The 14,783-nt window shown below is 38.9% G+C and overlaps 1 non-coding gene across 1 annotated transcript; it reads left to right on the top strand.

Moving 5' to 3' along the window:
• The first annotated feature begins 12,393 nt into the window (after positions 1-12,393).
• On the top strand, positions 12,394-12,501 carry LOC112724223 (small nucleolar RNA R71). The gene has a single exon (XR_003163397.1). It is a non-coding gene; the product is annotated as a small nucleolar RNA R71 (small nucleolar RNA).
• The last annotated feature ends 2,282 nt before the right edge of the window (positions 12,502-14,783 follow it).

The following is a 14,783-nucleotide window of genomic DNA, read 5'->3' as shown; positions in this document are numbered from 1 at the left end:
AGATACCTCAGGGGATGCACTTCCCTCCACATAATTATTGGAAGCAACTGAGGATAGAAATACCAAACATCACTAGGAATCAAGCCACAAAGGCAAGGAAGAGACATAAAAGAGCTCAAGAACATCATTGGTGCCTCAAGAAGGAAATGCCATCATCACTAAGGTGGACTCGTTCCTTGTTCTTACTTTCTCTGTTTTTCGTTTTCTCTATGTTAAGTGCTTATCTATGTTTGCGTCTTCATTACATGATCATTAGTAGTAATTAGTGTCTAGTTTGATTTTATCCCCAATTAAGTTATAGTTTACTGTTCTCATCATCAGCAAACATGAATAAAGTAGTAGATATTTTGAATAAGAGGCAATAAAATTTCGAGTTTCAATAAGAGAAAGTCTAATTAGTTAAATGTGGTGGCAATATTTTCTGTCTTCTGAATGAATGCTTGAACAGTGCATATGTCTTTTGAATTTGTTGTTTAAGACTGTTAAATATGTTGGCTCTTGAAAGAATGATGAACATGAGACATGTTATTGATAATCTGAAAAATCATAAAAAATGATTCTTGAAGCAAGAAAAAGCAGCAAAGAACAAAGCTTGCAGAAAAAAAAAAAAAGAGAGAAGAGAAGAGAAAAAGAAAAAAAGGAAAAGCAAGCAGAAAAAGCCAATAACCCTTAAAACCAAAAGGCAAGGGCAAATAAAAGGGATCCCAAGGCTTTGAGCATCAGTGGATAGGAGGGCCTAAAGGAATAAAATCCTGGTCTAAGCGGCTAAACCAAGCTGTCCCTAACCATGCGCTTGTGGCGTGAAGGTGTCAAGTGAAAACTTGAGACTGAGCGGTTAAATTCAAGGTCCAAGCGAAAAGAAGAGTGTGCTTAAGAACTCTGGACACCTCTAATTGGGGACTTTAGCAAAGCTGAGTCACAATCTGAAAGGGTTCACCCAATTATGTGTCTGTGGCATTTATGTATCCGGTGGTAATACTGGAAAACAAAGTGCTTAGGGCCACGGCCAAGACTCATAAAGAAGCTGTGTTCAAGAATCATCACACTGAACTAAGAAAATCAATAACACTATCTGAATTCTGAGTTCCTATAGATGCCAATCACTCTGAGATTCAATGGATAAAGTGAGATGCCAAAACTGTTCAGAAGCAAAAAGCTACTAGCCCCGCTCATCTAATTAGAATCTGAGCTTCATTCAAAAACTCTGAGATATTATTGCTTCTCAACCTATTAGTCTTCTATTTTATTTGTCTAGTTGCTTGAGGACAAGCAACAGTTTAAGTTTGGTGTTGTGATGAGCGGATATTTTATACGCTTTTTGGGGATAATTTCATATAGTTTTGAGTATGTTTTAGTTAGTTTTTAGTTTATTTCCAGTAGTTTTTAGGAAAAATTCATATTTCTGGACTTTACTATGAGTTGTGTGTTTTTCTGTAATTTCAGGTATTTTTCTGGCTGAAATTGAAGGAGCTGAGCAAAAATCTGATTCAGGCTGAAAAAGGACTGCTGATGCTGTTGGATTCTGACCTCCCTGCCCTCAAAGTGGATTTTCTGGAGCTACAGAACTCGAAATGGCGTGATTTTAATTGCGTTGGAAAGTAGACATCCAGGGCTTTCCAGTAATGTATAATAGTCCATACTTTGCACAAGAATAGACGACGTAAACTGGCGTTCAACGCCAGTCCTCTGCCCAATTCTGGCGTCCAGCGCCAGAAAAGGATCAAAAACTGGAGTTGAACGCCCAAACTGGCACAAAAACTGGCGTTCAACTCCACAAATGGCCTCTGCACGTGAATTGCTTAAAGTCTCAGCCCCAGCACACACCAAGTGGGCCCCAGCACACCAAGTGGGCCCCAGAAGTGGATCTCTGCATCATCCATCATAGTCCACTCATATTTTGTAACCCTAGGCTACTGGTTTAGTATTTAAACAACTTTTAGAGACTTATTTTGTATCTCATGACATTTCAGATCTAAACTTTGTATTCTCTGACGGCATGAGTCTCTAAACCCCATTGTTGGGGGTGAGGAGCTCTGCTGTGTCTCGATGAATTAATGCAAGTATTTCTGTTTTCCATTCAAACACGCTTGTTCTTATCTAAGATGTTCATTCGCGCTTAACTGTGATGAAGGTGATGATCCGTGACATTCATCACCTTCCTCAAACCATGAACGTGTGCCTGACAACCACCTCCGTTCTATATCCGATTGAATGAGTATCTCTGAGATTCCTTAATCAGAATCTCCGTGGTATAAGCTAGAACTGATGGCGGCATTCATGAGAATCCGGAAAGTCTAAACCTTGTCTGTGGTATTCCGAGTAGGATTCAAGGATTGAATGACTGTGACGAGCTTCAAACTCCTGAAGGCTGGGCGTTAGTGACAGACGCAAAAGGATAGTAAATCCTATTCCAACCGGATCGAGAACCAACCGGTGATTAGCCGTGCTGTGACAGAGCGCGTGAGCGTAGTATTCACTGGAAGGATGGAAGGTAGCCATTGACAACGGTGATCCACCAACACACAGCTTGCCATAGGGGGACGTGCGTGCGTGAACAAGAAGACAGAGGAAAGCAGAGATTCAGAAGACAAAGCATCTCCAAAACTCCAACATATTCTCCATTACTGCACAACAAGTAACGTTTAATTCATGCTCTACTGGTTATTCACAATTCAATTGATAAACATAATTGACTTCCTGACTAAGATTTACAAGATAATCATAGATTGCTTCAAACCAACAATCTCCGTGGGATTCGACCCTTACTCACGTAAGGTATTACTTGGACGACCCAGTGCACTTGCTGGTTAGTGGTACGCGTTGTGAAAAGTGTGATTCACAATTCGTGCACCATTAGGCAATCTTGAGTCATTAATACCCAACTCATGTTGGTGATCTAGAGTTGTTAGTTAATATTGTTTTCATTAACGCTAGTCTTTTGCTAATTCAATTAGTAAGTTGACTAGGACTTTTGGATTGAGATTAACTAGTCCTATTTGACTTTCTCCCTATGTTGAAGATAACATTGTACCTTCTTCCGATGTTGGAGATGACGAAATAGGATTAGCTCTTGATAAGTATTGTGATATGATTAGTGACTAGATAGAAAGCTTAGATTCTCAATCCTTGCCATGAATGTCTCCCTTTATTCCCAACCCCTTGGATACCATAACCAATAATATGCATACCTCACTGTAATTCCTTGAGAAGATGATCCGGGACTAATACTCTTGGTTATTTTTATTGGGTTGGACTCGTGACAACCAAAAATTAAACTTTGATTTGAGGATCGATTGTTGGTTTAGGCTATGCTCACAACGAAATTATTTTGTTAAATTCTGAACCAGTATAAATCTTCACATCAATACCTATCCAAGCAATTACCCATGTCCACAAATTCATTTTTCAGTGATACCATGACCAATCCAAGGGGGAATGCAAGGCCATCACATTAAGAAGTGGGAAAGTGGTGAAGGTGTCATCTTCAAGCCATAACTTACAAGAAGAAAAAGCTGACAAAAACTCAGAAATCAAAGAGGAAGAAGAGATACATACTCCTACCCTACCAAAGGAAGTCTTGAAGCCCTATGTACCAAAAGCACCATACCCACAGAGGCTAAGAAAAGATGGGAAGGACAACCAGTTTTCTAGGTTCTTAGAGATATTCAAGAGGCTCAAGATCAACATTTCTTTTGCTGAAGCATTAGAGAAAATTCTACTCTATGCTAAGTTTCTAAAGGAGCTCATGACCAAGAAAAGAAATTGGGGAGAAAAATAAACTGTAGTGCTCACAGAGGAATGTAGTGTCATTATACAGAAGAAGCTTCCCCAAAAGATGAAAAACCCTGGAAGCTTTCAAATCCCATGCATCATAGGAGACATTAGCATTGAGAAAGCATTGTGTGATCTGGGAGCTAGCATCAACCTTATGTACTTGGCCATGATAAAGAGAATGAGAATTGAAGAGGCTAAGCTAACAAGGATGGTACTTCAACTAGCAGACAGAACATTAAAGTTCTCCCATGGAGTAGTGGAGGACTTGTTAGTTAAGGTGGGTGACTTCATCTTTCCAATAGATTTTGTAGTGCTTGACATGGAAGAAGAGGCCAATACATTAATCATACTAGGAAGCCCATTTTTGGCAACAGCTGGAGCTATAATTAATGTACAAAAGGGAGAATTGGTCCTCAGGCTTCATGAAGAAAAGATAGTATTCAATGTTTTTACTGTTATGAGTTACCCAAAAGAGTCCATTGGAGAGTGTATGATGGTGGACACAATGGAGACACTGGTCCAAGGAGTGATAGAAGAAGACAAACTTGAAGATGCAACGGAGCAAGAACAACAAGCATCATGTAGTGAAGTACCACAAGAAAGCATGGAGAGCTCAATCATGCTAGACAAGGTAAGAAAGGAGAAAGAAGAAGCACCCAAGCTGGAATTAAAGACTTTGCCTCCAAGCTTGAAGTATGCTTACTTGTGGAGCAATAACACTTATCCAGTAATTATCAATTCAACCTTGAGTAAGGAACAAGAGGAGGAGCTCATTAAGGTGCTGAAACAACACAAGGATGCCATTGGGTGGACACTTTCAGACTTAAAGGGAATAAGCCCTTCAATGTGCATGCATAAAATCCTTCTTGAGGAGGATGCCAAGCCATCAATTCAACCACAAAGAAGATTGAACCCATCAATGAAGGAAGTGGTTCAAAACGAAGTGCTCAAGCTATTGCAAGCAAGGGTGATCTACCCTATCTCAGATAGTCCTTGGGTGAGGCCTGTGCAAGTGGTTCCTAAGAAATGGGGAATCACAGTTATGCCAAATGAAAGGAATGAGCTAATATCAACAAGAACAGTGACCGGATGGTGCATGTGTATAGACTACAGAAAGCTCAATGAAACCACAAGGAAGGATCATTTTCCTCTACCCTTCATGGATCAAATGTTGGAGAGGCTTGCTGGGCATGAGTACTATTGTTTCTTGGATGGATATTTAGGCTACAACCAGATTGTAGTGGATCCTAAGGACCAAAAAAGACATCTTTCACTTGCCCTTATGGTGTTTTTGCATATAGACGTATGCCCTTTGGTTTGTGCAATACACTTGCCACATTCCAAAGGTGCATGCTGTCCTTTTTCTGATATGATTAAGAAATTTATTGAGATTTTCATGGATGATTTCTCAGTATTTGGTGACTCCTTTCCTAATTGCTTACACCATCTTGCCTTAGTGCTCAAGAGAAGCCAAGAAACTAACCTGGTTTTGAACTGGGAAAAGTGACATTGTATGGTTACCAAAGGGGTAGTTTTTTGCCACAAAATCTCTAAAAAAGGCATAGAAGTAGATTGAGCCAAGGTGGAAGTGATTGAAAAATTACCCCACCTTGCAATGTCAAAACAGTTAGGAGTTTCTTGGGACATGCTCTACAAATCTATCGGAAGAATTTTGTAGGTAAGTCTCATCTCTCATCTCTCATCTCTCATCTCTCATTCTCTTGAATTTTTGAAATTTGGGTCTTTGGTTGTTGAAATTCAATGTCTTAACATTTAAGCTCAAATTAACTTGAGGAAGACATTCATTCTTGCTTATGTGATGCCTGGATAAGGTGAGGACCATCAACCCTAGTTAATTCTTTGATTTTGTATGTTGGATATTGAATTTAGGTGTATATATATGTATGTTAGAGTTTGAATTGTCGACATTGGTGATTGATGGAAGCTTGGTTGGTGTTAGGGCTAGATTTGTGGTGAGAGGACTTGCTTCTTGCCTTGTGGTTTGTGGTGCACGAAATTGTGATCTCTGGTAATAGCTCCAATAACTTGGTGCTCTAATCTCAATTCATAATTTGTCACAATTTCTATACAACTAACCAACAAGTGCACTGGGTCGTCCAAGTAATAAACCTTACGTGAGTAAGGGTCGATCCCACGGAGATTGTTGGTATGAAGCAAGCTATGGTCACCTTGTAAATCTCAGTCAGGCGGATAATAATTGATTACGGAGTTTTCGAAAATAATACTAATTAAACATAAATTAAGGATAGAAACACTTATGTAATTCATTGGTGAGAATTTCAGATAAGTGTGTAGAGATGCTTTTGTTCCTCTGAATCTCTGCTTTCCCGCTGTCTTCATCCAATCAGTCTTACTCCTTTCCATGGCTGGCTTTATACAAGGGCATCACCGTTGTCAATGGTTACATCCCCTCCTCTTGTGAAAATGGTCCAAATGCTCTGTCACAGCACGGCTAATCATCTGAGGTTCCCGATCATGCTGGAATAGGATTCACCCTCCTTTTGCGTCTGTCACTACGCCCAGCAATCGCGAGTTTGAAGCTCGTCACAGTCATTCAATCCCAGAATCCTACTCGGAATACCACAGACAAGGTTTAGACTTTTCGGATTCTCATGAATGCCGCCATCAATCTAGCTTACACCACGAAGATTCTGATTAAGAGATCCAAGAGATAATCATTCAATCGAAGGTAGAACGGAAGTGGTTGTCAGGCACGCGTTCATGGGGAATGATGATGATTGTCACGTTCATCACATTCAGGTTGAAGTGCGAATGAATATCTTAGAAGCGGAATAAGTTGAATTGAATAGAAAAACAGTAGTACTTTGCATTAATCTTTGAGGAACAGCAGAGCTCCACACCTTAATCTATGGAGTGTAGAAACTCTACTGTTAAAAATACATAAGTGAGAGGTCCAGGCATGGCCGAATGGCCAGCCCCCATGATCTATGAACTAGGGGTCCAAAGATGATTCCAAAGATGTTCAAAGATGTCTAATACAATAGTAAAAAGTCCTATTTATAATAAACTAGTTACTAGGGTTTACAGAAGTAGGTAATTGATGCATAAATCCACTTCCGGGGCCCACTTGGTGTGTGCTTGGGCTGAGCTTGAATTTTACACGTGCAGAGGCTCTTTCTGGAGTTGAACACCAGCTTTTGTGCCATTTTGGGCGTTGAACTCCACTTGGCAACTTGTTTCTGGCGCTGGACGCCAGAATTGGGCAGAGAGCTGGCATTGAACGCCAGTTTGTGTCATCTAAACTTAGACAAAGTATGGACTATTATATATTGCTGGAAATCCCTGGATGTCTACTTTCCAACGCAATTAGAAGCGCGCCATTTTGAGTTCTGTAGCTCCAGAAAATCCATTTTGAGTGCAGGGAGGTCAGAATCCAACAGCATCAACAGTCCTTCTTCAACCTCTGAATCTGATTTTTGCTCAAGTCCCTCAATTTTAGCCAGAAAATACCTAAAATCACAAAAAAAACACACAAACTCATAGTAAAGTCCAGAAATGTGAATTTAACATAAAAACTAATGAAAACATCCCTAAAAGTAACCAGATTCTACTAAAAACATACTAAAAACAGTGCCAAAAAGCGTATAAATTATCCGCTCATCACAACACCAAACTTAAATTGTTGCTTGTCCCCAAGCAATTGAAAATCAAATAGGATAAAAAGAAGAGAATATACTATAAATTCCAAACTATCAATGAAATATAGCTCCAATTAAATGAGCGGGACTTATAGCTTTTTACCTCTTGAATAGTTTTGGCATCTCACTTTATCCATTGAAGTTCAGAATGATTGGCATCTATAGGAACTCAGAGTTCAGATAGTGTTATTGATTCTCCTAGTTCAGTATGATGATTCTTGAACACAGCTATTTTATGAGTCTTGGCCGTGGCCCTAAGCACTTTGTTTTCCAGTATTACCACCGGATACATAAATGCCATAGACACATAATTGGGTGAACCTTTTCAGATTGTGACTCAGCTTTGCTAAAGTCCCCAATTAGAGGTGTCCAGGGTTCTTAAGCACACTCTTTTTTTTGCTTTGGACCTTGACTTTAACCGCTCAGTCTCAAGTTTTCACTTGACACCTTCACGCCACAAGCACATGGTTAGGAACAGCTTGGTTTAGCCGCTTAGACCAGGATTTTATTCCTTTAGGCCCTCCTATCCACTGATGCTCAAGGCCTTGGGATCCTTTTTATTGCCCTTGCCTTTTGGTTTTAAGGGTTACTGGCTTTTTGCTCTTGCCTCTTGGTTTTAAGAGCTTTTGGCTTTTTCTGCTTGCTTTTTCTTTTTCTTTCTATTTTTTTTCGCTATATTTTTTTTTTCTGCAAGCTTTGTTCTTTGCTGCTTTTTCTTGCTTCAAGAATCATTTTTATGATTTTTCAGATTATCAAATAACATGTCTCCTTGTCATCATTCTTTCAAGAGCCAACATATTTAACATTCATAAACAACAACTTCAAAAGACATATGCACTGTTCAAGCATTCATTCAGAAAACAAGAAGCATTGTCACCACATCAATATAATTAAACTAAGTTCAAGGATAAATTCGAAACTCATGTACTTCTTGTTCTTTTGAATTAAAACATTTTTCATTTAAGAGAGGTGATGGATTCATAGGACATTCATAACTTTAAGACAAAGTTACTAACTACTAATGATCATGTAATGAAGAGACAAACATAGATAAGCACTTTAACATAGGGAAAACGAAAACAGAGAATGTAAGAACAAGGAATGAGTCCACCTTAGTGATGGTGGTGTTTTCTTCTTGAGGAACCAATGATGTCCTTGAGCTCTTCTATGTCTCTTCCTTGTCTTTGTTGCTCCTCCCTCATTGCTTTTTTATCTTCTCTGATTTCATGAAGGATGATGGAGTGCTCTTGATGTTCCACCCTTAGTTGTCCCATGTTGGAACTTAATTCTCCTAGGGAGGTGTTGATTTGCTCCCAATAGTTATGTGGAGGAAAATGCATTTGAGGCATCTCCGGGATCTCATGGTGATGAGCTTTCTGCGCCTCTTGAGCTCCATGAATGGGCTCTCTTGCTTGCTCCATCTTTTTCTTAGTGATGGGCTTCTCTTCCTCAATGTGAATGTCTCCTTCTATGAAAGCTCCAGCTGAGTAACATAGATGGCAAATAAGATGAGGAAAAGCTAGCCTTGCCCCAGGGGAGGGCTTTTCAGCTATTTTGTAGAGTTCAAGGGAGATCACTTCATGAACTTCTACTTCCTCTCCAATCATGATGCAATGGATCATGATGGCCCGATCCACAGTAACCTCAGATTGGTTGCTAGTGGGGATGATGGAGCGTTGGATGAACTCCAACCATCCTCTAACCACAGGCTTGAGGTCCAGTCTTCTTAGTTGAACCGGCTTGCCTTTGGAGTCAATCTTCCATTGAGCTCCTTCCACACATATGTCCATGAGGACTTGGTCCAACCTTTGATTAAAGTTGACCCTTCTAGTGTAGGGGCGTGCATCTCCTTGCATCATAGGCAAGTTAAACGCCAACCTCACATTCTCCGGACTAAAATCTAAGTATTTCCCCCGAACCATTGTAACATAATTCTTTGGATTTGGGTTCTTACTTTGATCATAGTTCCTAGTGATCCATGCATTGGCATAGAACTCTTGAACCATTAGGATACCGACTTGTTGGATGGGGTTTGTTAGAACTTCCCAACCTCTTCTTTGGATTTCATGTCGGATCTCCGGATACTCATTTTTCTTGAGTTTGAAAGGGACCTCGGGGATCACCTTCTTCTTGGCCACAACATCATAGAAGTGGTCTTGATGGGCTTTGGAGATGAATCTTTCCATCTCCCATGACTCGGAGGTGGAAGCTTTTGTCTTCCCTTTCCCTTTTCTAGAGGATTCTCCGGTCTTAGGTGCCATCAATGGTAATGGAAAAACAAAAAGCTTATGCTTTTACCACACCAAACTTAGAATTTTGCTCGCCCTCGAGCAAGAGAAGAAAGAATAGATGAAGAAGAAGAAGAAGAAAATATGGAGAGGAGGGGGGAGGTGTGTTTCGGTCAAGAAGAGAAAGGAGGGTTGTGTTGTGAGAAAAATGAGGAAGAATGGAGCGGTATATATAGGGAAGGGAGGGGGGGTAAGTTCGGCCATTTAGGGTGGGTTTGGGTGGGAAATTGATTTTGAATTTTGAAGGTAGGTGGAGTTTATGAGGTAGGTTTATGGGGAAGAGTGGATGGATGTGAGTGGTGAAGAGGTGATGGGGAAGAGAGACTGAGGTGATTGGTAAAGGGTTTTGGGGAAGAGTGTTTATGGGATTGTGTGAAAGAGGGGTGAGAAGAAGTAAGTGGAGGTAGGTGGGGATCCTGTGGGTCCACAGATCCTGAGGTGATCCTGTGGGGTCCACAGATCCTGAGGTGTTCAAGGATTTACAACCTTGCACCCAATTAGGCATGCAAAATGCCCTTGCACACAACTCTGGGCGTTCAGCGCCAGATTGGTGCTTGTTCTGTGCCATTTTTTGCCCATTTCTGGCGTTGAACGCCAGAACCATGCTTGTTTTGGGCGTTCAGCGCCAGCTCTTCTCCAGGGTGTATTTCTGGCGTTCAAACGCCCAGATGCTGCCCATTTCTGGCGTTCAGCGCCAGAACCATACTCTGTTCTGGCGTTGAACGCCCAAAACATGCTTCTTACTGGCGTTTAAATGCCAGTAAGGTCTTCCTCCAGGGTGTGATTTTTCTTCTGCTGTTTTTGATTCTGTTTTCAATTTTTATATTTATTTTGTGACTCCACATGATCATGAACCTAATAAAACATGAAAAACAATAAAAATTAGATAAATAAACATTGGGTTGCCTCCCAACAAGTGCTTCTTTAATGTCAATAGCTTGACAGTGGGCTCTTATGGAGCCTCACAGATGTGCAGAGTTTTGTTGAGACCTCCCAACACCAAACTTAGAGTTTGGATATGGGGGTTTGACACCAAACATAGAGTTTGGTTGTGGCCTCCCAACACCAAACTTAGAGTTTGACTGTGGGGGCTTTGTTTGATTCTGCTTTGGGAGAAGCTTTTTATGCTTCCTCTCCATGGATGCAGAGAGAGATCCTTGAGTTGTAAACACAAGGTTGTCCTCATTTATTTGAAGGATCAATTCTCCTCTGTCCACATCAATCATAGCTCTTGCTGTGGTTAGGAAGGGTCTTCCAAGGATGATGAATTCATCCTCATCCTTCCCAGTATCTAGGACTATGAAATCAGCAGGGATGTAAAGGCCTTCAACCTTTACTAACACGTCCTCTACTTGTCCATAAGCCTGTTTTCTTGAATTATCTGCCATCTCTAATGAGATTTTAGTGGCTTGCACCCCAAAGATTCCCAGTTTCTCTATTACAGAGAGGGGCATGAGGTTTATTCCTAAACCAAGGTTACACAGAGCCTTAAAGATCATGGTGCCTATGGTACAAGGTATTATGAACTTTCCAGGATCCTGTTTCTTCTGAGGCAATGTCAGTTGATCCAGATCACTCAGTTCATTGGTGAACAAGGGAGGTTCATCTTCCCAACTCTCAATACCAAATAATTTGACATTCAGCTTCATGATTGCACCAAGAAACTTGGCAGCTTGCTCTTCAGTAACATCCTCATTCTCTTCAGAAGAGGAATACTCATCAGAGCTCATGAATGGCATAAGGAGGTTTAATGGAATCTCTATGGTCTCTAGATGAGTCTCAGATTCCTTTGGTTCCTCAAAGGGAAACTCCTTATTGATCACTGGACGTCCCAGGAGGTCTTCCTCCTTGGGATTCATGTCCTCTCCTTCCTTCACAGGTTCGGCCATGGTGATTAATTCAATGGCCTTGCACTCTCCATTTGGATTTTCTTCTGTATTGCTTGGGAGAGTACTAGGAGGGATTTCAGTGATCCTTTTACTCAGTTGGCCCACTTGTGCTTCCAAATTTCTAATGGAAGACCTGGTTTCATTCATGAAACTTATAGTGGCCTTGGATAGATCAGAGACTAAGTTTGCTAGATTAGAAGCATTTTGTTCAGAGTTCTCTGTCAGTTGCTGAGTGGATGATGGAAAAGGTTTACTATTGTTAAACATGTATCTTCCACCATTATTAAAGCCTTGTTGAGGCTTTTGTTGATCCTTCCATGAGAGATTTGGATGATTTCTCCATGATGGATTATAGGTGTTTCCATAAGGTTCACCTAAGTAATTCACCTCTGCTATTGCAGGGTTCTCAGGATCATAAGCTTCTTCTTCAGAAGATGCCTCTTGAGTACTGTTGGATGCAGCTTGCATTCCATTCAGACTCTGAGAAATCATATTGACTTGCTGAGTCAATATTTTGTTCTGAGCCAATATGGCATTCAGAGTATCAATTTCAAGAACTCCCTTCTTCATAGGCATCCCATTATTCACAGGATTCCTCTCAGAAGTGTACATGAACTGGTTATTAGCAACCATGTCAATGAGTTCTTGAGCTTCTGCAGGCGTTTTCTTTAGGTGAATGGATCCACCTGCAGGAGAATCCAATGACATCTTTGATAGCTCAGATAAACCATCATAGAATATATCCAGGATGGTCCATTCTGAAAGCATGTCAGAGGGACACTTTTTGGTCAGTTCTTTGTATCTCTCCCAAGCTTCATAGAGGGATTCACCTTCTTTCTGTCTGAAGGTTTGAACATCCACTCTAAGCTTGCTCAGCTTTTGAGGAGGAAAGAACTTGGCTAAGAAAGCTGTGACCAGCTTGTCCCAAGAGTTCAGGCTATCTCTGGGTTGAGAATCCAACCACACTCTAGCTCTGTCTCTTACAGCAAAAGGGAAAAGCATGAGCCTGTAGACTTTAGAATCTACTCCATTAGTCTTAACAGTATCACATATCTGCCAGAATTCAGTTAAGAACTGAAAAGGATCTTCAGATGGAAGTCCATGAAACTTGCAGTTCTGCTGCATCAGAGAAAGTAGCTGAGGTTTCAGCTCAAAGTTGTTTGCTCCAATGGCAGGAATGGAGATGCTTCTTCCATGTAAATTGGAATTAGGTGCAGTAAAGTCACCAAGCATTCTCCTTGCATTATTATTATTTTCGGCTGCCATCTCCTCTTCCTATTCGAAAATTTCTGAAAGGTTCTCTCTGGATTGTTGTAATTTAGCTTCTCTTAGTTTCCTCATCAGAGTCCTTTCAGGTTCTGGATCTGCTTCAACAAGAATATTCTTGTCCTTGCTCCCGCTCATATGACAAAGAAGAGGGCACAGAAATAATAATAATAATAATAATAGGGATCCTTTATACCACAGTATAGAAGTCCCTGTGTGATTGGAAGGAAGGAAGGGGACAAAGAATGTAATGTAAGGAAAGAAACACAAGGGTGAGGAGAGCAGAGATGTGAGGTGAGGAGATGTTAGTAGATGAATAAATAAATAGAATAAGATGAGAGAGGGAAAATTTCGAAAATAATTTTTGAAAAAGAGTTAGTGATTTTCGAAAATAGTTTTTGAAAAAGGTTAGTAATTTTCGAAAATAAAAAATAAAAAATTAAAATAATTAGTTAATTAAAAAGAATTTTTGAAAAAGAGGGAAGATATTTTTGAAAATTAGAGAGAGAGAGAGTTAGTTAGGTAGTTTTGAAAAAGATGAGAAACAAACAAAAAGTTAGTTAGTTAGTTGAAACAAATTTGAAAATCAATTTTGAAAAGATAAGAAGATAAGAAGTTAGAAAAGATATTTTAAAATTCAAATTTTGAAAAAGATAAGATAAGAAGATATTTTTGAAAATATATGATTGAAATTAGTTTTGAAAAAGATTTGATTTTAAAAATCACAATTAATGACTGGATTCACAAGAAATCACAAGATATGATTCTAGAACTCAAAGTTTGAATCTTTCTTAACAAGTAAGTAACAAACTTGAAATTTTTGAATCAAAACATTAATTGATGATGTTATTTTCGAAAATTATGTGATAAAGATAAGAGAAAGGTTTTTGAAAAATATTTTTAGAATTTTCGAAAATAAATAAGAAAAATGAAAAAGATTTGATTTTTGAAAAAGATTTTGAAAAAGATAAGATTTTTAAATTGAAAATTTGATTTGACTCATAAAAACAACTAGATTTTAAAAAGTTTTGAAAAAGTCAACTCAAATTTTCGAATTTGTGAGAAGAAAAAGGAGAAGATATTTTTTTTATTTTTGAATTTTTAATGATGAAAGAGAAAAAACATGAAAATGATGCAATGCATGAAAATTTTGGATCAAAACAATGAATGCATGCAAGAATGCTATGAATGTCAAGATGAACACCAAGAACACTTTGAAGATCATGATGAACATCAAGAACATATTTTTGAAAATTTTTTGATGCAAAGAAAATATGCAAGACACCAAACTTAGAAATCTTTCATGTTCAGACACTATGAATGCAAAAATGCACATGAAAAACAAGAAAAGATGAAAAACAAGAAAACATCAAGATCAAACAAGAAGATTTACCAAGAACAACTTGAAGATCATGAAGAACACCATGAATGCATGATTTTTTTTTGAAAAATGCAAGATGAATATGCAATTGACACCAAACTTATAACATGACACATGACTCAAACAAGAAACATGAAGAATATTTTTTATTTTTATAATTTTATGAAATTTTTTTTTTTTGTATTTTCTTTTAATTTTTTTCGAAAATCATTTTGAAAAAGAAAAATAAGGATTCCAAAATTTTTAATATGAATTCCAGGAATCTTATGCTCTTTAATCTAAAGCTCCAATCAAAGGGTCAGGCATGGCTTAATAGCCAGCCAAGCTTTAGTATGTAACTCAGACATGACACGCCTGACAAACCCTATCCAGAAGAATAAGATATGGCTTTACAGCCAGCCAGGCTTCAACATGCTTCATGAAACACTAGAATTCATTCTTAAAAATTCTGAAGAAAAATATATTTTTGAAAACATTTTTATTTTAAAATTTTTTTTTCGAAAAC

Source organism: Arachis hypogaea, chromosome 11 (genome assembly GCF_003086295.3).
Source record: "Arachis hypogaea cultivar Tifrunner chromosome 11, arahy.Tifrunner.gnm2.J5K5, whole genome shotgun sequence".
In the NCBI taxonomy this organism is placed as follows: domain Eukaryota; kingdom Viridiplantae; phylum Streptophyta; class Magnoliopsida; order Fabales; family Fabaceae; genus Arachis; species Arachis hypogaea.
This window is presented reverse-complemented; position numbering and strand designations above follow the sequence as displayed.